Raw genomic sequence first — 16599 nt, forward strand, 5'->3', positions numbered from 1 at the left:
GACAGTCTTTTCTTAGCAATGACAAAACATTACAAACCAATGAGGTAAAGATTGTTCTTTTATATGGAAGTAGAATTTACAAAGTATCATGATTCAACAAAAATCCTAAGAATCCAAGACACACATTTCAAAATCAGAAAGAAAGAAAGAAAGAAAGAAAGAAAGAAAGAAAGAAAGAAAGAAAGAAAGAAAGAAAGAAAGAAAGAAGAAAGAAAGAAAAAAGAAAGTTAATATCTAATTGGCAAATATAGACAAAGTCAGAAAAAATAAATTTTGGAAATGTGGGAAATCTAGCATTGTAATGCTGTTAGTGAAATTTTAAATTAGTCTAACCATTTTGGAAAACTATTTAAATTTTATGAGAAAAGTGATCCCAGAAATGGACATACAGCCTGAAAAAGTCAAAGATAGAAAGAAATGTCCCATATATGCCAAAATATTCACAGCAACATTTTTTTTACTTGTAATAAACATTTTATTTATCGACCAAGAAAGTAGTTCTAAACCGTAGCTTCTGGAAGAACCACTTGTTTTTTCCTGTCTTGTACCTTTCCTCAAATTTGACCTTGGCCTCCCTCCTCGCCTTACGTTTTAGTGCAGGGTCATGGAACACATCCTTGTTGACAACTGTTTGTCCAATGGGATATCCACAGAGTATCTGGTGGGCATGAGGTGGTTGTAGTTATAAACTTTCACGGAAGACTTGATTTTTGACCTCTTAGTAATCTTCTTTTTCCCCACTGCTGCAGTCACTTTGCCAGGGAAGCGGTCAATACCTGCCACCAAGGCATGGCTGTAGGGCCTGTCGGAGGTCCCATCATCAATGTTCTCGACGATGGCGGCTTTGCGCACGGAGTACCGCCCGGCTGGGACGAGCACCACGTTCCTGGGTTTCATGAACTTGCCCATTTCTGTGGAGAGAACGCAGCAAGAAAAGACCCCTAAGCGCCGGGAAAGCCTCGGGCACCGCGGAGCCCAGAACCAGCCCCGGCTCTTTCAGCCTCCCCGCGGGCCCACATCCCCGCCCATCCCGCAGGCCCGGAGGTCCCTGGGGTCCTAGCTGAGAAGCTCTCCAGGGCCCCAGTGGTTCGTAGGGCACGGATGGCAGCGGATCCTACCGCGGTCCGGAGCCCAGCTCACAGCAATATTTGTCAAAGCAAACAACAACAAAACATGCAAGCCAAAAACAAACTAGGTGATCATCAATTAGTGAATAGATGCACAATTTGTGGCATATTGGTGTGGTGAGATTTTATTATGCCATAATAAGTAAGATTAGTTCAGAGAAATAGGAGAACACATATGAACCAATAGAAAGCTATAGAAAATAGCAATAATGTAAATTAAAATAATGCCAAAAGGCAGCTGAACTCAAATGAAATGCAATGATCAGTTTAAAACCCAGAAGACAGGTGATAAGACATAGTTTTTCAATTTCAAAAGAAGGGCTACAGTTACTACATGTAATATACACTTTGGTTGCTGTGTTGGTCAGTTTTGCTTGGCCAAGGGCTTGGTACTTGGTGGGGAGGAAATATCAGGAGGTGACTGGTATAAAAAAAGCTAAAGCAATAAAATTTTTAAATGATTAATTTATACAACAAGATTCCACACACATGAATAACATTCACTTTTATTCATTCACTTGTTCATTTATTCATTCAAACAATGTCAAACATTGTGATGATGATTAAAAAAATCCATCCTCAAGGAATTTTTTTATAGAAGAAGGTGGGGGGGCAAGAAATATACAAGATAAATACAAAATAGTTTGGAGGGAGAAAGCACTAAAAACTCATTAATTAGGAGGGGACTTTTACAATTATGGACCCAAAGCAATTGAAGTAAATATCTTCACACAGCTGGTTTCTGATCTGATGCTATCTCAGTTATGATACTTGGAAACTAAAACAGCTCTTCTTTGAGTTATGGCTGTTGATATAACCAGAGTTTATTCTAGGGCTAAATTAAGCAAAGCAGATAGCTGCCTAGAGTCAGCCATGTAAGGAGGCTCCAGAGGGAGGCATATTTTGAATCTGACTTTTTATATATGCACAAATAGCATTTCCCACTGGATCCCATTTACTCACACTGCACTGACAGGTTAGGGTTCCATAGGGCAATGACTCCTCTCAGTGTTCTAGAAGTAACCCTGAGGGGTTGTGCCATCAGACCATTGTTGATGAGCCTGTATCAGGTGTGCCTCCAAAACCAATTAACCAGTAAAAATCTACTATCTTCTAGAAAAGACTTTTTACTGTGAAGGCATAGACAGAACAGTGGTTATAGCACTTTTCTTCCATTCTATGAGTACTCTCCAGTACCCTTGAACACAAAATGTCCCTAGAGAGAGTGGAGCAAAACTAAGAGTACAATGACAATAAAGTGTACATGGAAAGAATATGTGTGGCCAGGGGGCCCCTCCTGAGTCCTGATTCCATCTGTCTTTTCTTCCCTTCTTCATGTTGGGTTTGGTCAATTGATGGCTTTCTAGAGTTCATAATCTGAATTTTTCTCCATCCCCTTAGTTCACGATCCCTGAAATTTCTGCTGTTTGGGGAAGGGCACTCTTTTCACCTCCATCTTCAGATGCTTCATCTGTTTTTAGCTAGCATTGCTATGTTAGATTCAGCTGCCAGCTGATAGTCCATGGGAACCTCGGTGGCTTTGATGGATCTTTTAGTCTCACTGTTTGGTATTGATTTGTATCTTGCCACTTGACCCAGATGACTCTGGAGGAGAAAGTGAGGCTGATGACTTTGCACAGCTCTTCCTCACTTAAATCCAATTCACTTGCAAGTCATGGCATCACCAACCTGATATCATGGTCCTCTTCCAGGACAAAGGACAAACGAAAACAACAACTTACTACTCACTGGGAAACTCCCATCTCTGGAAACTCCTTCACTTAAAATCAGGAAAGAATAAAACAAAGTAGCATTAGTGCACCCCCCCCCCAAGCAGCCTAATTCTCACTCGAAAGTTGGGGAATAGAGCAAAAGATGATCAGATAGAAACTTTTGTATGCATGCACATGTCTGGCTCACCCTCTCTCAAATCATCATCCTCTTCATTACCATACTCTTTCAGGCTCTCAATGCTCATGCCCAACAATGTACTCTCCTAGTCTCTCTGTGTTGGATGGAAACTGAGAAGGGAATATCTGTGCCTCTTCTGTATAACTCATGAGGAAAGGCAAATCTGAGCATACTATAAGGACTAAGTAGGTCCTTCTCGGCCAATATTCACATTACTCACAATTTTTTTTCATGTCATAAAATTCTTCTTGTGGCTCATAGGGGCCTATTTTTTTGGTATGTCACTTAAATCAATGTTAGACAAAGATTGCAAAGTTCATGACATGTTTATGTATTCACACACACATACACACACCGTCTGTACTCCAACTCATTCCCCCCCACCTCTATTACTATCCATTAGAGGCATTGGCTCTGAGTTATAGCTTTGAATCTTAATAATTTTCATATACTCCCACCTATTTGTTGGATTTCTGCTCTAGTAATACCCTTTCTCACTGATGATTATTTCTTAAATGTGCAATTATTTTGCATTTTTCTTTCCTTCTCTTTTTTCTTTAAATTAAAAGGGGTGTGTGTGTGTGTGTGTGTGTGTGTGTGTGTGTGTGTGTGTGTGTGTGAAAAGAATCCATATGTCAGTCAGTTTCAGAGACATTAAATTTTCCCAATTTTCTATATCAAGCTATAAGTGGTTTGGGGGAAATTCTAAAAAGATTCTTCTTGGGCCTTTCTCATTCCTATACAATAGTGGTATTTATTACAAAGAAACTGTAGTCTTCCTTTGATGTAAAAATCCTTGCCTCTAAATCCAAATTAGGAACAGTGGAAGACTAGAATATTAGAGAATTGTTGTGTGAGACCCCATTTCTTTAGAACCACTGCTATTTATTATCTCTTTAAGGACAATCACAGCAAGTTATGCTTTTTTTCTCTCTAATCAGTTTGTCTTATTATATTCTAGTTTATGATTACACAGCTTCCTTTAACCTATGATTTGCAAAATTTATGACCACTTCAGCCTGATTTTGAAAAGATTTAAAAACACAGTCCTCACAGCTGACATCTGCATTGACTGGGTCACTTAACATCCTTGCAGTTTTAAAACTTTCAAAATATTTGCTCTATTCTTAATACAGTTTGGTTTGTGGGTGGCAATACTGCATTTCTCAATAGCAAGAAGTTGGGGGATTATTATTACCACTCAATACCAAAAACATGTTCCCAGGGCTGGCTCTAGGAAACAGTAACCTTCCATCTCCATTTTGCAATGCCTCCAACCCATCACCTTCACTTTCAACTTCTGGACTCATTGCCTACCCCCCCACCCCAATATAATACTATCTTTCCTTAGCTACTTCCAGCTCCTTGTGGCACATTATTCACTTATTCGTACATTTATGCAATCACTTAGTCACTGATTATGTATTCAGCACTTTGGATGTGAAGCACTGTGCTAAGAGATGGGGCAAAAAGAAAGATAATTATGAAATGTGTTTATAGTCTATGGAGGGTACAGATAAAATACATATGCAAATATGCAATGCAATACAGTAACACACAATTAAGATAGGACAGGACAGGACAGGACTGGATAGGATGGGATAGGATAGGATTAGAATAGGATGCATAGCACAGCACAGAACGGAATAAGATGGTACAGGTCATGATAGGTCAGGATGTTTTGGTTAGGTTTGGTTAGGATGAGATAGGTGTGATTAGGAGAGTGTATGAGACTGGAGGGGCTATTCATTGCTGAAAGAAGGAAAGACTGTTTCCAGTTGAAAATACAGGGCAAGGATTAATAGAGAAGGTAATGTTTGAATTGGGCCTTGAAAGATACGTAGTATTTTGCCTTTGTTTTTTTTGCCAAAAGAAAAGAAACTAGAAGGAGGTATGACGGTATTCTAAACAGAATAGCTTAAGCCAAGGTCCTAGGCAGGTAAGTATTGAACATGTACAGATGATGTCAAGTTGTCTTAAATGGATAAAGCTAAATAGTTGGTGAGTATGTATTGGGGTGGGGGTGGGGGAAGAGTTGTTAAATGAGATAAAATTGGTAGCAAGCTATGGAGGATCTTCATTACCAGCCTGAGGAGTCTGAATGAATGAAGGTAGGTGGTATGTATATCTGTATGTATGTGTATGTGTGTGTATATAAATGTATACATATGTATGAATTAATTAACTGATTGCTTTATGAATGGATGGATGGATGAATGATTGACAAAACATTTATTAAGTGCTCACTGTGCCAAAACACCAAAACAAAAAGACAGAAATATAAAAGCAAGATAAACTCTATCCCTTAGGAGCTCCCATTCTGGTAAGAAGATACAGTACGTACAAGGGGGAAATCATTTATAAAATGTCAGCTATGGGCCAGGCACTGCTAAGTGATTTTTACAAATATTATTTCATTTAATGCTTACAACAATCCTGCAAGGTAGGCATTATTATTATCCATATTTTACAGCTAAGAAAATTAAGGCAAACAGGGGTTAAATAACTTGTGCGTGGTCACACAGCTAGTACGTGTCTGAGGTTGGATTTGGACCAAGGTCTTGCTGACCCCAGGCCCTTCACACTCTTCACTGTGCCACCCACTGCTTCTCACTCTAAGGTGGTTGTGGTTAGGGGAGGGTGTTTTGGTTTGGAAAATCACAGTGTTGGTGAATAGAGTCACAGGAGAGACAATTGATCCAGTCTTTCCTGAAGCAATAATAGTATGAATTTAATCATTATTCCCAGAGCAGGAGGTGACAAATAAAGGATGCAGAGAAGATGGCTCGGGTGGACAGTCAAATGGGATGTGAAGCATTGGGTGTCACCATGGACAGTTAGAAATTGTAGATCATGTGCATCTGCCTTGGCTAGCTCACCAACCAGGTTAGCTCAGCCTCAAAGTAGTGGTTCCCAAACTAAACAAATGAAGTCACCGATGCTTGGTCTCAAGAGGTCCAGAAGGAGCAATAGCAGGGTAGGCATCAAGGAAAGCACTGGGTGGATAACCAGGGACTATGAAACAAGATATGTTCGGATTTTATTCTTAAATTCCATATATCTCTCTGCTCTCTTAATCATGGTCAACAATGGTTTACTGTGCTGTCCCTCTCAGACAACAATTGTTTTCAGTGCTGGTAATTCCAAAGAGTAACTTAATGATGGGAATTTTAGGTACCAATACAAGGTAGCAGGCAGTGGGGAAGGTAATTTTATTAAAGAGAGAGCACCTCCCTTGGCATCCTTCAAATCACATTAATGAATAAATCTGGCCCTTTCTCATGTTTTCAGATAAGAAATGGAAGAGGAAAGCTCAGAATTTCTTTGCTTGTATAAAAAAAATCACAAGGGTCCCAAGGATCCTTCAGGGTGGGGGAACTTTTTCCTCATTTTTTTTCCACTGAGATTTTATATAGTTTTCCCTGTCAGAATGATTTTCTTTCATAGCTACTGATCATGCCACTTAGCTGGTTTCCAAAGTGCTTGAAATAGATTTTTCTAGATGAGTTTTGACAGGATGTCCAAACAATCTCTTAAAGTAACAGCACTAAATAAATAACCTGCTAGTACCGTCTTTCTTCCAGACCTTGTGCTACCCAAGTCTTACTTCTAATCATATCAAAGTGCCCTCTGGGTTACTTGTCCTATCATAATTCAAACAGGAAGATTGACAAGTAAAAGGCAAAGTATAGTCTGACCTACAGGAAGTGTTTGTTACCAAGTCTACAGCCATCCTGTCCAATCTTTGCTTAGGACATCTGATACTGGAGGCACTCTAATGGATATTAAATATTTACTCTTTCCAAAGACTAACCCTACCCTTCAGGTGCTTAAATTCTAATAGGGAATACAATACATATAGGGAAACGGTAGCAAGGAAGAGGTACTTTGGTCTGGAAAGTTATAGACATGATGAGCACAACTAGAGGGGAATAGATATCCTTTCCATGCAGCAAAGACAGATTTTATTACAGTTCAAGAATTGGAAGGAAGGTGGGGCAAAGAGGCTAGCTAGCAAAAAAGATGACTGGGGAGTCAAGTAACCCATGGCTAGAGCTGCACCTACATGTAGTAAGAAACTAGGTCAACCCAAAATAAGAACATTAGAATTCTAGGGTCAGAGTTTGAGAGGTCTGTGTGTGAAAAGGTTAGGTTATTAACCATTAAATGCTGATGGCTGATGAATACATTTCTACAACATTTCTAAAATTTCCTACATGGTTTTTGAGTATTTCTGTGGCCAAAATATTCATCATCTCTCAGCAAAACTGGTGATAAGTCTCTCCAAACGTAACTGGTCATCAAACAATAGACATGAAGGCAAGTGTCTCTGATAAAGGTCTCATTTTCAAGATAAGTAAGGAACTGATTGAAAATTGTAAGAACAAGAGCCATTCTCCAATTGAAAGTCAAAGGATATGAATAGGCAGTTTTCTAAGAAAGTAATTCAAGCTATCAATTGCCCTATGAATACATGTTCCAAATAACTATTAGAGAAATGCAAATTAATTGAAACCCTGAGGTTCTACCCAATACCTATCAGTTTGCAAAATTGACAAAAATAAATGTTGGAGAGGTTCTGAGAAAACAGGCACATTAACGCACTGTTGGTAAAGAGATTTACTAAACTGCATTTCTTATGACCAGGGATTCTACTACTAGTCCTCTACTCCAAAGAAATAAAAAAGAGAGAGAAAGGGCACATATATACAAAATATTTATAGCAGTTCTTTTTGTAGTGGGGAAGAACTAGAAACTAAAGGAATGTTCACCAATTGGGAAATAGTAAAAAAAGTTATATGTATGTAACAAAATCCTATTTTACCATAAGAAATGATGAAAGAGCTGGCTTTAGACAAATCTGGGAAAACTTGAAGGAACTGATGCAGAGTGAAATAAAGAGAATCAGGAGACCAATTTGTACAATAAAACCACCAATATAAAGACAAACAACTTTGAAAGACTTAAGAATTCTTAGCATTCCAATAGTAACCACAATTCCAAGGGTCCAACGATAAAGCATGCTACTTATAACTTGATAGAGAGGTGTACAGCTTGAGACTGTATAATAAGAAATATATTTTTGGATGTGGTCAATTAAGGAATTTTTCTCATCTAAGCATAATTGCTACAAGAGTTCCGTTTTTTTCTCTCTTTTTTTTTTTACAATTGGGAGAAGATGGAAGAGAAAATATGTAGTCACTAATTGAAAAAAAGTATTTAAAAATAAATATCCAGCTTATCAGCAGGCCTATACTATAAAGCTACCAATTTTTCTTTTGCCTGAGGGATTAGACCAAAATTTATTGCATGTAGTAATCTGTTCAATTTGAAGGAAGCCTAATTTGCTTATCAAACCTACAGATGACATAAAGCTTGGAGGGATAATTAACACTTTGGATGTCAAAGTCAGGATCAAAAAAGATCTTGATGACCTAGAACATTGAGCCATTTCTAATCAGGTGGAATTTAATAGGCATAAATATAAAATTCTACATAAGCTTGAAAAACTAACCGTGAAAGGCACTATTGCCTGGTGGAGAGAGAAAGGACCTCAGAAGGCAGGAAGCCCGGGATTTAAGTTGTACCATTGACAATCTAATTAATCTCTGCAGTGTCCCAGGAGCTGGAAGGCAGCTAGGTGGCCCAATAGATAGAGAGTGCTGGGCCTGGAGCCAGGAAGACCTGAGTTCAGATTTGACCTCAGACACTTACTTGCTGTGTGACCCTGAGCAAGTGGCTTAACTTCTGTTTGCCTTAATCCTCTGAAGAAGGAAATTGCAAAAAATTCCAGAATCTTTGCCGAGAAAACATACTGTCCATGGGATCATGAAGAGTAGGGCATGACAGAATGACTAAACTACGACAACAATGTGTCCCAGGCAGCTCTCTAAGATCATAAGTCACCAAGCCATTGCCAGTCTGCATAAGTAAAGATATCTTACTCACTGGTAGTTTCTCATATCAGTGACAAAGGTACTGAGGTCCTCTCTCAAGCTGATGTGCCAGGCATTCAAACTCTACTGCAGAGAACACAACTCTGATGGGCTGGCCATGTTGTTCAAATGCCAAACACATTTGCCTAAAAGACTATTTTACAGAGAATTCACACAACGCAAAGGCTCACATGATGGTCAGAAGTGATACAAGGATACTCTCAAGGTTTCTCTGAAGAATTTTGATTTTGATTGTGAGACATGGGAGACACAGGACTACTCAGCATGGCATGCCTTCATCAAGGAAGATGCCGTGCTCTAGGAGCAAAGCAGAATTGTGATAGGTCAAAAGAAACATGAGACATGTAAATTTAGAGATGTCTCCCTCCCTAATGGCCACACAGACTATTTGTGTTGACCTGTGGTAGAACATTCCCAGCTCATATTGGTCTGATTCGCCACCATAAGATACACTGTACGTTGGCCCTGACATCATGATGTTGTTTTGGTCCTCTGAAAGCACAAAGGAAAAACAACAGCAATATCGATCACTAGTCTGAAAAAAAAAAAACTTACAACAGTCCAAGTACAGGTTTGGGGAGGCATAGTAGTGGGATTAACACCTGGGAATTTGAATGGACTACAAGCTGAAAATTCATCAGCAGTGAGATATGGAAGCCAGAGGGGCTAATGATGAAACAGTTAACCCTCTTTCTAATAGAGAGGTAATAGATTTATTGCAATTTGAGAAAGTTGTTTTTTTAAAATTTAGCCAATTGGGGACTTTGTTTTGCTTGATTGTACATTTTTGTAACAAGGGTATTGCATTCTATCTTAAACACCACATTTTAGTAAAGACTTTGTCAAACTGGAACATGTCTTAAAGGGCACAGCTAGAACAGTGAGGAGCCCAGAGGCCATACCACAGAGGTGGGGGTGGGACTTATTGCTGTTTGTAAGTCTTTGAAAAGCTGTCCTATGGAAGACAGATTAGACTTGTTTTCCCTCTCCCCAGAGGATAGAACTAGAAGAAATGGGTAAATACTGCAGAAAAGCACATTTCAGTGGCTAAGAAAATCTTCCTAGTAATTGTAGCTGTTCAAAAGTAGAGTGGGGCTCCCCCAGAAGGAATTAGCTCTTCATCTGATCAGCATGAAAGCATAGACTGCAATGCTGTTCTCCCCCATAGATGACACAAAGTTGGAAGGGGTAGCAAACTCACTGGATGAATGTAGGGGAGGAGAAAGAAGAGGAAAGGAAAGGAGAGAATGGGAGGGGATGGGGAGAAGGAGATGGGAGAGAGGGAGGCAGGAATGAAGGGAGGAAAAGATAAAGAGAGGGAGAGAGAGAAGAGAGGGGGAAAGAGGTAGACAGACAGAGACAGAGAAGAGAGAGAAAAGAGAGATAGGGAAGTGAAGAGAGAGAGAAAGACAGACAGACAGAGAGAGAGAGAGAGAGAGAGAGAGAGAGAGAGAGAGAGAGAGAGAGAGAGAGAGAATAGTTGTAAGCTGTATTTCTAGAGAAAATGCTTATCACACCCCCACAGTGCATAATGTTACAAAATACAAATACTAATATTCTTTCCCAAACCAAGTACTGACTCATTAGAGTAGGATGACAATTTACAATTCTAGAAAGAAAACAGCTATACTCACTTATGTGAACTCATTCCCAGGAGATTTTATTTGGAATTATGCCCAAGTTACAACTAGCTTCTCTCTGCTGATTCACCCCAATTTTGAAGTGACTAATGCTTTGATGATAGTAAAGTTTTCTGAATAACGTCTTTAGTCACTGTCACTCAATCTTCTCAGAAAAGAAAACACATGCTAATGCTCCAGTGAGTACATCAGAGTTTCACATATAGTAATAATATCCCAATCTATGCTTTTTAAAAAGTTACTGTAAGTTCATATAGTATGAAGTTACATCATGCAAAATCATGGATGGTAGCAGGTAAATAATAGCAGGTGCCAAAATCTAGTGATAACCTGAAATTGGAGAAAGAGACCTTATGTGAATAGCAGGTGTTAGTGTAGCAACAAAGTCAGAAACCAGGAGAGCAGAAATGAAACCCAATTTGCGGGTAGGGGTGTGTGGGGTATAGGCAAGGAGAAAGGTCAGAGGTTCGATGTCCATCTAAGTCATCGGCAATCTGAGGAGCTACCAAATCATAAAATGTTAAACTGGAAGGGACCTCAGGGGTCACTTAGTCAAACCCCTAATTGAAAGAACTGAAGGAACAACATTAGGTGATTGGTTAAAGGCCTTCCAGTCAGCATCCAGGAAATTCACCAGAACTGAGATACACCAGGGACAAGGCAGGCAAGTGGGCAGATATTCGAATGAGCCATATTATCCACAAAGAAAGAAGCCAAGTATGGAAACATCTTGTTGTACCTGCCCCCATCCTTTATGAGTCTAGCATCTAAGCCTGTGATAACTGCATAATGAGAGTGACAGAAGGGGATGACATAGTTCTCTGACAGAGGAATCTCCCAGACAATCAGAGTCTCCCTATAACATTAGCCTCATGGTCCAAGTCAAAGGACTCTGTTAAAAGGGACATCAAGTCCTAATAAGCTCTTCTAGGTAAGCTCTTCCAGTGAGTAAAACACCAAATTCCATTTCTCATTAATGCCCCACGTACAGGAAATTTTCAATGAAATCACAAGCCTTATTAAGGGAGTATATATAGCATTAGGACTCTGTTTCCATGACACCTATACATAACGATGGAAAAGTGAACATCTCAGTTGGCCATCTGGATATTTGGTCTCCATGACACCAAGAATCAGGATATTTGGAATTAAGCAGACAACTTCTAGATGATTGACGGTATTCTTTTAACTTTCCATATGGTTTTTCTGGTAACATAACGACGCAGCTGAAATTCAAGGCACAGTGATTTTTTTTTCTCAGAGAGGAATTAGTCGATCAATCATCAAGCATTTATGAAGCCTCTACTATATCCCAGGCATTGTGCTTAGCATTGATGATGCAAATTCAAAAAATGAAACAAGACTTACTCTCAGAGAGATTATACTTGAATGGGGAAGGCAACAAGAAGATATAAAACCGGTTGGGCAACAATTTCACTTGCATCTTAATACTCTGTGCAAACTTCATACATGTGCTATTCCCGTACCTCACCCAAACTGTTCCATCCTCAATTTCACTAAATTCCTTCTCAAAAGAGATCCCACGAGATAGTATACACAAAGTATTTTGCATTCTAGCTGTCATATTATTGCTGTTATCTTTGAGAGGCAGTGTGACGTAGGGCACCTTGATATGGATGAAAAATCAGAAGGCTAAGTGTGATTTTTTGGCTGTTAGCATGCCATCACAAGTCACTTTACACCCCTTACCCTCAGGTCACTCTTCTGCCAAATATTGAAAGTAAAACCAGTATTACTTTTTTCACAGGACTGGTGCAAGGAAAGGGTTGTGCCCTGGTCTTCCTGGCTCCAAGTCCTGAGTTCTAAAATATACCTGAACAAGAATCCACTTTTAGTAACACTAGGAATTCATCTAGCAACTCTGAAAAGCAATTTAGAACCATGCAAACTTTGCATGACCCAGCAACACCACTACTGGGTCTATATTCCAAACAGATCAAAGAAAGAAGAAGAGAACTGATGTGTATAAAGATATTTATGATAGCTCTTTTTGTGGTGGCAAAGAATTGGAAACTTTTGGGTGCCTGACAATTGCTGGTATATGAATGTGATTGACTTATTGTGCTGTAAGAAATGTTGGAGATAGTTTCAGAAAAAACTTGGAAGATTTTCAAGAATGGATATAACTAGAAGGACAATTTATTCTATACCACCAATAGTACAAAGACAACAATTCAGAAAGACTTAGGAATGCTGATCAATGAAGTGACCAACCACAATTCCGGAAGACTCAAGATGAAACATTCTATCTCCCTCCTAACACGGAGGTAATGGGCTCGAGGCAGATTGAGGCAGGTTTTACTGGACATGGCCAGTTGGGGAATTTGTTTTGCTTGATTGTACAAGTTTGTAACTGGGATTTTGTTTTTCTTACTTTCTTAATGGGGAGTAGGGAAGAAGAAAGGAAGAGAAGGGGTATTTTTAATTGAAAAAATTAATTAAAATATGTGTACATATATGTATGTATATACCCACATACATACATATCTGAGCAATCTTTGCTTGAAGACTTCCAGTGAGAGAGAACTTACTACTGCAATTCCACTTTGAACAGCTTTGATTTTAATTAAAATCTAAACAAGACATTTGCCAGAAATTGAGTCTTATATATGTTCTTTAAAGCTGACATAACATAGCTTGGTAGTATGTAGATTCAGAGATCAGTCAATCTTTTCACATGTCAAGTTATTTAAAGCCTCTTCAAAGTAATAATAATAACTATATAGCACAATGCAATCAATAAGAGGCAGAGGGGAATAATAGAGAGCTGGCTGCAAAGCCTAGAAGACTAGGGTTCAAGTCCGACTCTGAAACATACTGGTTTGAATGACCCTGGGCAAGTCACTTTACTGCTTAGTGCTTCAGGTCCAGTGTTGTTTTAATTGTACCATGGTGCTTCTCAATGAAGTATGTCAGTCCACTAAGACTCTGGGGAGATCACTTTACCAGAGTGCCCAAAGGAGCCTCTCTGAGATTATGTATTGCAGAGAAGGGAGCCGACCTTCATTAATAGAAGGAATTTCCCCACAAAGAAGTTCTCTATATTAATGGAATTATAGGTTCAGAGCTCATCCTTAACACAGCCTAAGATACAGATATTACTTATGACAGAGAAATTGAAAGTTTATTAGACAGTGTATTGACCATGGAGTTCTGGGTATAAGATCTTCTAATTTTACTGCCACATTTTCAGATAAGGACACTGAGGCTGCCAAATATCATACCACTTGCAAGTGTCAGGGCCAATATTTGAACTATATTTCCTGACTTTAGGTATAGCACTCATGGAGAGGCAACATGATATAGTGAATAGCACACTGGATTTGTAATCAAGAAGACCTAGGTCCAAATCCTGTCTCAGATACTCATTCTCCATGTGGGCTGTGGGAAAATCACGTAACCTCTCTGAGTCTCAGTTTCCTCATCTCTAAAATGGAGGTAATCCTAGCATCTACCTTCTTGGATAGCTGTGAGAATCAAATGAGTTCATGTTTATAAATGCTGTTCAAGTGCCATGGAAATAAATATTAGGTAATGCCAATATTTCCATAGCACCATATTGCCTTAACATGCCTAGCCTCTTAATTGAAAAGTGTTTGGTTTGTTAATAGATAAATTTATTAAAGTCAAGAAATGTAATCTCATAGGGCATAATTCAAATTCTTGAGAATTCATGGTTTAAAGGTTGGGATTTTGGGGCGGGGGAATAAGCTTCATTAGAGGGATTCTATTTTTAAGTGACTTTTATTAAATTACATAAACGAGAGCAATCTTTCTCAAGATGTAGGTCAACCCAAATGTTACACTGAATTAAATTACAGGGGACACCGGTCAGTCTCCAGGAGGCTCTGCAGGGTCGGGCGACCTCATGGGCTGGATGGAAATCAGTCGAGCCCTGGTTGCCTGGTACAGCTGCTGTTGCTATGGGGATGGACCCATGCGAGTATTCCATCTGCTGAAAAAGGGACAGTTGGAAACCCTCTTGCAGGGCTAAGGCAGAAACACAGCAAACACATGACTCATTAGGTTATGAAGGCTTGTTTGAGCAAGGCAGTGTCATCCAGATTTGGAAATAAGCAAATATGTTGCTTCTGCAGTTAAAAAAATGCATTTGCTTTCATTTTTAAAATGCTCTTGAAAACAGTTCGATGATCAGGCTGCTTCCTATTCATCCCCAGAGGTAATCAAGTCAATTGAATGCTTTGCATGTGACCTCTATACAGAATTCATATTTGAGGCACCCTGGTATTTCACTTAGCAGCTGTCCTTTTGTTTGGATTTCATTTTTAATTCAGGCTCTTTTGTACAATTATATTGACTTCAATGGACATCTTATTTCCTTGCCAGACTTTAAGCATCTTGAGGGCAGGGTCTGTTCTTTACCTAAACTCTGCACCATTTTTAGCATCTGATACAGTCCTTATTGGTGATGTCTAGTTAGTAGCATTCTCTCTTTCTTGAAATGGTTTTGCATTTATTATTATATTTTTTTAAATTGAGTTCTTGCACACATATGTTATCTTTCCAGTGAACTGAATATGAACTGCAGGGCAGAGACCAGTGTGTGTGTGTGTGTGTGTGTGTGTGTGTGTGTGTGTGTGATGAGTGACAGACAGACAGAGAGACAGAGGCAGAGAGACAGAGATAGAGAGAGTTAGAGAGAGAGAGAGACAGAGATAGAGAGAGGCAGAGAGAGAAGGAGAGAGAGAGAGGGAGAGAGGGAGACAGACACAGAGAGAGAGAGAGAGAGAGAGAGAGAGAGAGAGAGGAGAGAGAGAGAGAGGGAGGGAGGAGGGAGAGAGATCTTTGTATCCTTAGCCCCCTAGCTTGGTAACTTTCACATAATAGGAATTGAATGTGTATGTCTAATTCAAATGTTAATTGTATATGCAATTCCTGACTCAGTTTTTGTTTTTATTCTATGTTAACTGGGGATAGAGGAAAGCAAACTAAAACCTGAAAGATGCTTCTTTTCTTTAAAGATATTATAGGAAGGAGTACAAAAAATAAAAGAGCAACCTTGAATAAAAGAATGTGCTATGTAACTCTTATTTCTGCTGGACAGCAATAAATTAGTCTGGGAACCATTCTTACATTTTTCTTCTGCTAATATGGAAGTCTACACAAGACAAAAAAAGTTTGCTGAAAATCTGACTGTGGAACGAATGCATGAACAGATGGATGGATGGATGGGAAAGCACTTAAGTGCTTACTATGTGCCAAAGACTATGTGAAGTGCTGGGGATATGAATAGAAAAGTGAAGCTAGTCTCTACCTTCTAATGAACTTGCATTTTAATAGAGAGAGATATCACACATTAGTCATATAGGAACACTTTGGTCTGGCTCTGGACAGTCATAGGAATAGTGAGTGGGAAGATTAAGGGATTAAATCAACACAACCCTTCCAGGAGCAATGGCAGAGTTGATCATGGCTCCATATCTTGGGAGTTTCCAGTTAGGCAAGAAGAAAAGATACAAGGCAGTTGATATAGCTATTGGGAAGATGGCGGGAGAGGAATGAAGTGAGGCATGGATGGGGCTTTCCCAAAATGGTTGACCAGGCAAATCAATAGTGGGGTTGGAACAAGGCAAAAATTGCAGGCATCAAAAGGTTAAAGCCTCCATGGCAAGGCCTCAGATCCTTTGAGAAATTGGCGGCAAAGCAGGGAACATGTTTGGAGTATATCTAAATTTCTCAGCCTCTCAGCACTAAATAAACTTGTACATAGTAACTTTGAAAGGATAGGGAGTTCACTGCTTTGGAAAGTTTTCGTTCTAGAAATAGCAATCATCACAGCTAGCATTTACAAAGCACCTACTATGTGTAAACACTTTACAAATGTTAGCTTATTTGATCCTCACAATGAGATATTCCCTATGAGATAAGTTGCTATTATTATCTTCATTTTACAGATGAAGAAACTGAAGCAGACAAAGGTTT

General features: G+C 39.2%; 1 pseudogene; it reads right to left on the bottom strand.

Annotated features, from left to right (window-relative positions):
• Nucleotides 1-475: 475 nt before the first annotated feature.
• LOC110200245 (large ribosomal subunit protein eL27 pseudogene) lies at nt 476-909 on the bottom strand (annotated as a pseudogene).
• Nucleotides 910-16599: the final 15690 nt, after the last annotated feature.

The sequence above is a fragment of the Phascolarctos cinereus genome, unplaced genomic scaffold, assembly GCF_003287225.1.
Source record: "Phascolarctos cinereus isolate Bilbo 61053 unplaced genomic scaffold, phaCin_HiC Scaffold_7;HRSCAF=346, whole genome shotgun sequence".
Taxonomy (NCBI): Eukaryota; Metazoa; Chordata; class Mammalia; order Diprotodontia; family Phascolarctidae; genus Phascolarctos; species Phascolarctos cinereus.